Genomic DNA, 8,544 nt, shown 5'->3' with positions numbered 1-8,544 from the left:
CATACCCACTTTTAGATCTTCTCTTATCCATATCTTGAGCCAAGTCTGCATCAACAAAGACACAGATGTCCAAAACTCTGTCCAATCCCAGTCTTCCTTGTTAGCACATACCATAATCACTAGTGCCACGCAAATACCTAAAAACTGTTGAGTTACGAAATGGGTATGTATTTACTCTTAATTCCATCACCCTTTTCCTCTTTTCTTATCTCTTTCATATCTTAATATGCTAACATATTGATGGATTATGGTAAGAAATGGATGAACTACTCGCAGTTAAAATTTAGCTATCATAACTAACTTTTACTCCTCTTTATGCAGGAAAACGACATAAGGAACAGTTGTTGTTCCCTAGCGACGGAACAGCATAAACCAACAAAGGATGAATGGGGGCGTGTTAGTTGCAGATAGATCGGAGGAAGAATCAGGAGGATCAATGCTAAATAAGAAGGGTGTCTGAAGATAACATTCAGTTGCGAATCCCTCGGGATCGGGAGATCCTGAGGGATCACATTTATCTTTTACCTCTTTTTAACTATAAAAGCAAACTATTGTAGGAGGAAAGGGGATGAATCTCTTCTATTTCAAATTGTAATTTTAATTTACAGACTTGTGCTATTGGAGAACACGACCGTATTGTAATGCTACTTAAGTCCAACGATTAATATATAATTGACGTTGCTATTCATTCGTATTCTCTGAAGTAGCTCAGCTGTGTTTGCTAGTGGCTAAGGGCCTGGCCTCTGGTGGATTAAACTACTTCCTTATGTTATATATTTCTGATTCTCGCAAGTTTGATTGGTTTGTTAATTTTCCCATTTTCTGTGAGTTTATCTTATTTGCTATTTACCGCTTTCTTGTATTGAAGTAGTACAATTTCTTTACATGTTTTACAACACTGTCATTTGATTCAATTTACACTCATTGTAGATTAAATTATTTAGATAGTGAATTGTATTGATTTAATTAGCTGTAAGAGTTTGGTTATCGCTATTGAACTCTCAGATTGATAGCATTTCCATTTGGATTGTTTCGTAGAGATTGAGTATGATTCAGATTGAATCAGCTAAGAAGAGATTAGTTATTGCTACTATGATCTCAGCTGATGATATTGTTAATTGAATTGCTTGTGTGAGATTTGATTACAATTTCAACAGAGGATTGAGTCTTGAAGCTTAGATGTCATATTTACTTCAATAATTACAATTTGAATTTTATAAATGCATCCATTTACTCTTGTATCAAAGGTTTATACTTCATTTTAAGAAGCATTACTCTCTGGATTCATAGCATGCACATATTGTGTACACACTTAGAATAAAAGGACTTGCCCTGGTTGTTGATTAATGTGGGGTAATTAGGAGTTTTAAAAGACACCTTTTATCAACCAACATTTTGGCTTCGTTTGCCAGGGAGAGTGTTGCCATTTTACAAAGAGTGATGTATATCTGATAGTTGTTGTTGGGAAAGAATTGGATATTGAAACAGAAGGTAAGAACCTACGTAATGAGAAAGTAAAGTGCTTGCTCCTCTGCCCACTTTTCAGTACAATTACAGAAAAGTGAAGTAGGTGTTTGATGTTTGTCTATTGAGAGAGAACTGGGTATTGAAAATGGAAGGTAAGAACCTGCGTACACAGCAAGTAAAATGCTTACTCCCCCACCCGCTTTCCAGCAGAATTGCTAGGAATTTAAGGTAGAAATAAACATTTGAATTTTTGCATGAATGACTAAGAAGAAAAGACTAGAAAACAATACAATTCCACATCCCAAACCTAAAAAATCTAAGGGACCAGTAACCCTTGGACGATCAAATTTATTGACGACATCTTAAGAAAAGCTGAATCTCAACCATTAGTAGGTCCCCGAACCGTTGCTTCCAGACAAACTACTATCTCCCTTCGGGCCACAGGCTCACCATCTATAGCCTACACCGAGGTCCACAGTAAAACTGAAGGGACTGAGCAGAGTTTTCAAGACATTGAAAATTCGCGACGAGTTCCCTCACAAGAAGGGAATTCTTGCAAAATTCATAAAGGAGGAGGAGAAATAGGAGAAACGGAGGAACCAAGATCCCCTCAGGTAGTAATTGAGTAGAGGAGGCACAGTGTCCCAGATCAAGGGAGTGTTGTTAGGATCATTCCCACCTCTTCTAGACATCTTAGGGATAACTCTCTAGCTCCAGAAATCCCAAAAGGGCACTGGCATATCTTTGATCAAATGGTCCATAATCCACAAACACCCTAGACCTCTACATTACAGTATCCTATTGTTAACACGACTGTCAATGGCACCATGAAATCTATCCCTCTACAAAATATTCCCACCTTTCATGGAATCACTTCAGAAGATCCAGATGCGTTCCTGTTTGATTACACCACCGATCCCAGAAACTAAAGTTGTTTCTCTCCACTTTAAAGGGAGTAGCCCTGTGTTGGTTTATGGGACTGGGTGGGGGAACCATAAATTATTGGGATCAAATGAAAACTGCTTTCCTTAAAAAATATCAGGATTATTGCAGATCTAGAGAACTAAAAGACTAGATATTCCAAATGGTAGCAAGACCTAGTGAAACTTTGGAAGAGTATGTGGAGCGTTTCCAATATAACCTCCAAAGGTCTCCCTATACAAATCTCCTTGATAATGTGGTAAAAACCATGATGCTTAAGGGGATGAAAGACCAGTGGATAGAGACATTAAATATTATGGGTAAAGGTGATATCTATCAAGAAGAATATGCTAACATTATTGATTTGTGTATCAGGTGCTCGAGGGGTAGTACAAGACTGAAACCAGCTGAATGCGATATGATCACCAGGGACAAAAAAATCTCTGGCGGAAGAATTACTCATACTAAAATCGGCAACCTGCTAGAATATTTCAAAACAGATATCCTGGGAACCTTGACAACACAATTAGACATCATGCAAGCCAAGCAGGAACACACTGAAGCAGAACATAACCTGGTTATATTTTTCCCTCGATGCAGGAAGAAACATAGTCATAAAGAATGTCCACTGGATATGGTACAAACCTGTGCCATATGCACTAAAGAACATGCCACAGAAAATTGCCCATCGCTCCCAGGATTAAAAGCGATCTTCAAAGAGGCAGAGGAAGAAACAAAACCAGTCTACCTATTAAATCAACATTTCTAATGGCAAGCACGACAAATAGATATGCTTACTGACCCATATTCATTCTTTCATCCCTCACAATATAATTCTCAGCAATACACAGCGGCTACATGGCAGAACCGACCACATTTTCCTCATAGGCTCTAGTGCCTCCTTCCTTCTCCTATTGTGTCATATTTGTAAATCCTTCAATCTTATCCTAAGTTGTTCTTAAGGGGGGATGTTAGGATATTCCGACACATAGGAAATAGTTAAGTATAACTTGGTCTAGTATAGAGTTAGGTAAAGTGTGTTTCTTTACTATGTACATTTTGTAACTTACAATCTGACAGTCACAATATGTAGTGATCCGACGGTTCATTCTCTCCTCGGTATTACCGACACTTGATCTGTGGCTTAACACCCGATTGGTCCATGATCTCTATTTAAAGAGCATGGAGGGTCATTTGTAGGTTAACCATCCATGAGGGAAGCTTATGTAAATTTTCATTCTTTTATTAATAAATTGGCTGAAGTGGCCGCATTAGCTCAGGCCGTGGACTGTTTCCCTCTTTGAGGGTTTTAACCACGTCAAAATACTCGTGTATTGATCTGTGATTTGTGTGTGAGAGGTGTCCTTTGGTGTTCTGTTTGAGGAACTTATCCTATAAATTCCTACATGGTATCAGAGCTATTTGAGGGCCGCGTCCGTTGGTGATCCAAATCTGAAGCCGGTAGAACTGCATCCGACTACCGTTTCCTAGATCTACTATTTCTGACTGCTTTCGGGCCAAGAGGACTGCTCTGTTGTGTTAGGAGCATCTGTTTCAGTGAGGAACCCCTTTCGTTTCACGCGAAAAGGTTTTTGGTAGCCCTAGCTACGTCATTTTTAAGATCTGGAGGTATACAATGTTTATTTGCAGTTTCTAGTTATTTTCTCTCTGTTTATTATTTCGGTTTATTTAGATTTTTTTATTACCAGATATATACATTTCATTTCTGCATATGCTCTTTGCCTTGTGACTCTGTGCGATCTGGGCAAATCAGAAATAGAGAGGAAGGATTTTTCTCATGCGTATGCTCTTTTCCGCTACGCCTTAGTGTGATCTCGAAAAATCAGAAACATTGAGGAAAATATTTAGTCCGGCTAAACCTAACTTCAAGCCGTAAGGTTCATTTTTTTTGTATGTCCGTGTTGGGTTTTGTGTTTTTTTTTTTGTAGGGAAAAAGAGCTTTCTCAAGCAAGCACGCAACCCAAAGCTTCAGCGACTAAAAAAAGCCTCTCTCTCTCTCTCTCTCTCTCTCTTTAAATGGGAAAATAGGCAAGATCAAGCACGTGGGTTGATAGGGATGTCTATTTCTCCAGATCTTAAATTCCAGATTGCAGAACTTGATACTCCTGAGGAAGCAATGAAACAGATCACTAAAGTTTTTGGAATTAAAAATGAACTTAAAGCCCATCAACTCGAAAATGAGTTGCTTACATTGGACCCCAATAATTTTTCTTACATTGAAGATTTTTTGTCCAAGTTCAAGACCCTTAGACTTCTCTTGGAAGGTGTTAAGGTTAAGAAAGAAGATAGTAGCCTTATCTATTTCATTCTTACTAAGTTGGGACCAGTCTATTATGTGTTTGTTTCCACCTTCCATTCTACAAGAGAAGCCTTCATTTCTCAAGGACAAGCCTACAAGTCCCCTTCCTTTGATTCCTTTTGTGATTCTTTAATAAAAGAACAAGAAAAACTCTTACACCTTGGTCTTCTTAATCTTGGAAACTCTTCTAAGAAAGCGTTAGCCGCCCAGCAGTAACCAAATTCAAAGAATCCTAAGAAGTTGTATCCTAAAAGGAATGGTCCTAAACCAAACAAGGGTCCTAAGCAATTTTAGCCTCAAAATGAAAAATCATTTCAACAAAATGATAAGACAAATAAAAACAAAGGGAAGAATACTGATGGACATTGCAACTTTTGTAATCGAGATGGCCACTTAGAATCCAAATGCTTTAAGAAGATGGAAGCCTTGGAAGCAGCAATGAAGAAGAATAACATCCATTTGGAGCACTCTTCAACTTCAACTTCATCTTCAGGAATATCACTTTCTATATGTGGTTGTCAAGCATCTCGATCTGGCTATGCACTAAATGTATCTTCTTCCTCTCATTCTCATGAGTGGCTCATTGATTCTGGATCTTCTTATCACATGGCCAAAAACAAAGCCATGTTTTCTTCTTTAAATGAATGTAACACCAAAAATATATATGTTGGTGATGATAGATCTCTTAGTGTTGTAGGGACCGGAACTGTTCATATAGACAATGGTCAATTTAATGATGTATTACGTGTTCCAACCTTATCCTGCAACTTTCTATCTGTATATCAGATAACTCATTTAGGTGAAGGTAAAATCGTTGAATTTTCACCTCACGATGTTGTAATTAAGGACCTAAGAAATCCTAGACAGATTTTAGCTACTCGTATTGCTGATGATTCTACGAGGTTGTATAAGCTTCACAACTTTGGGTCATCAAATCTTCCCTCGGTATTTGTTGCTCATAATGATGAAGTGAGCAAACTTTGGCATGAGCGATTTGGTCACTTAAACTATCGCTCTCTTTCGAATCTATGTAAAGAAAATATGGTGATAGGTCTTCTAATGGTATCTTGCAGAGATGGTGTTTGTTCCGGATGTGTACTCGAAAAACATCATCGGGACAGTTTTGAAAAATGTGCCTCTTGGCATGCCTCCACCCCTTTATAGTTTGTGCATAGTGATTTATGTGGTCCACTTCCAGTTGTTTCATTCTCTGGCTACAAGTATTTCTTAACTTTCATTGATGATTTCTCCAGACGCACTTGGGTATACTTCTTAAAACTCAAGAGTGAAGTATTTAACATGTTCTTGGCCTTTAAGGCCTTTGTTGTAAAACAATCTGGACATCAAATTCTTAAGCTAAGATCTAATAATGGCAGAAAATATGTTAACAACAAATTCATCAACTTTTGCACTGAGAATGGAATTCAAATGCAACATATTGTTCCATATACTCCACAACAAAATGGTGTAGCTGAAAGGAAGAATTGCACCTTAAAGGAAATGGCTAATTGTATGCTTCAATCTAAAGGACTTAGTCTTAATTATTGGGCAGAAGCAATTAACTGCGCAAATTACATAATAAATCACACTCCTACTAAGGTTTTAAAGAATATCACTCTAATATTAGGACATCCTCTAATATTAGGAATACCTTGGCTAGTGACCGCAGATGCTTATATAAGTTGTCGAACAAGCAGTATGACTATAGCAAGAGGAAGTAATGTGAAGAAACTAGCTTTATATCCTCCAGCTCAGCCAAGCCTAACTATAATTAAAACTAGGAAACAACCTGTAACATATTTAGCTGAAAATATTCGATCACCGCTAACTGTAGAAGATGCTCTTGAGTTTAAGAATCAAATAGAAGAAGACATTTTTAACACTTACATTAACCACCTAGCTGTCATATCTAATCTAAAATGTCACATGATTGAAGCAGCCCTGGATAACGAAATTGAAGAAGATCCCTTAAAAGATATCAATGACCAAACAATACCAACAACAACTATTTATAACAGCAAAACCATTGAAATTGAGCCAGGGAAAGTCCTAAACATTAACAAAAACTTGACTGATGATCAACAACAGAGGCTTATCCAACTCCTTAGAAAATATAAAGAGGCTTTCGCTTGGGATTACCCAGATATGAAAGGGATTGACCCCCAATTATGTATGCACCACATCTACACTGAGAAAGATGCGAGACCCATTCAACAACCTCAATGAAGATTAAACCCTCACCTAAAGGATGTTGTTAAAGATGAACTACAGAATCTGTTAAATGTAAATTTCATCTATCTAATATTTGATAAGAAATGGGTTTCTCCATTAGTTGTGGTTCCTAAAAAGAATGGGAAGTGGCGTATATGTGTTGATTACAGAGATCTTAATAAAGCAACACAAAAAGATCATTTCCCCTTCCGTTCATTGACCAGGTTCTAGACACATTGGCAGGTAAAAAATTCTTCTCTTTCTTGGATGGCTTCAGTGGCTGCAACCAAATCCAAATTTCCCCTAAAGACCAAGATAAGACTACCTTCACCAGCCCTTGGGGGACGTTTGCTTACAGGGTAGTACCTTTCAGACTATGCAATGCACCTGCCACATTCCAGAGAGCCATACTCAACATCTTTACGGACTTGATAAACAAGGGACTAGAGGTGTACATGGATGATTTTACACCCTATGGAGATGTGTTGGCTTATTAGGGCCTGACCCAGGCTCAGAAGTGTTTTACCCAAACAAATCCTAAAACTATTGGCCCTTTCAGCAACAGTCCACCAATCGCGGACTGAGGTCTCACCTAAGGTAGTACGGGAGGGTGCTGGAACCAAGTTTTTGCACCCTAGGGATGTCTAGATGAAGTTTGGAAGGTCCTTGAACCAGTCCTATGCACTGTACGCAGCTGCCTATTTAGTGCAACTACCTTCATGCGGCTTGGATGACGAGCATGACTGTTCTTTACCCTTTACAGTGCTTATTAGTATTGTGGATCTTGAATTAAATTAAGTGGGCCCAATGCTTTCCTTTATTAATGCTTTTTCCAGTTACAATCCACTTCCTACCTTGTGCACACAGCTACAAGAGTCCACGCACATAGCTGAAGACTCTACTAGGCCTCTGCACACACAACTATAGAGCCTCTTCTACTACTATGACCCACGACTTGGACTTGCAGACTCAGATCGAATATTACTTTCAAAAACCCATACACTTCAGATCTAAAAAATAGCTACCTTCTACACTTAGAGCCTCGCTCTATTTATACATTCCCATGGTCCGCAGACCATGGGTAGGCCAACACCTTCTAGATTAAATTACAATATTTTAGGGCAGACTACCCTTTGACTTGACTCATTACAACTCACGCTCCGTGCACTTCACGGAGCCTTTACAATACCATTACCCAAAATTGTGGGCTTTAAGCCCCAAAATCATTACGTGGGGGATCCACTACCCAACAAGCCCCCAACACAAACATCGTGACTCATCCTGAGTCACTTGGCCAGTGCGGTGATCTTTGCACGAAGTTCATCTAACAATTTTTGCACTTTTCTTACGTCTGTAGCACATTCTTCCATTGTCTATTGTACCCATTGTGCACGTATCTCCAATGTTTTGTTGTCAAGTGAAATTCCTTGCCTGAGTGCATATATGCCCTGCATGTGTGCTAGCTTCCCCTCGATCTTGGTGGTGATCACAAATGCTTCCTCGAGCCAAGGCTGAATACGTTCTTTAAGCACTGCTTCTTTTTGATGCACGACATCCACCTGGGCCTTTAGAGCTTGGGCCTCCCTCATCTTAGCCAACCGCTGAGTAAGGGCGACCATTTGCGT

This window comes from Pinus tabuliformis, chromosome 9 (assembly GCF_031772625.1).
Source record: "Pinus tabuliformis cultivar Carrire ecotype Pingquan chromosome 9, CPIR1, whole genome shotgun sequence".
Classification (NCBI taxonomy): domain Eukaryota; kingdom Viridiplantae; phylum Streptophyta; class Pinopsida; order Pinales; family Pinaceae; genus Pinus; species Pinus tabuliformis.
Note: the sequence above shows the minus strand (reverse complement) of the source record.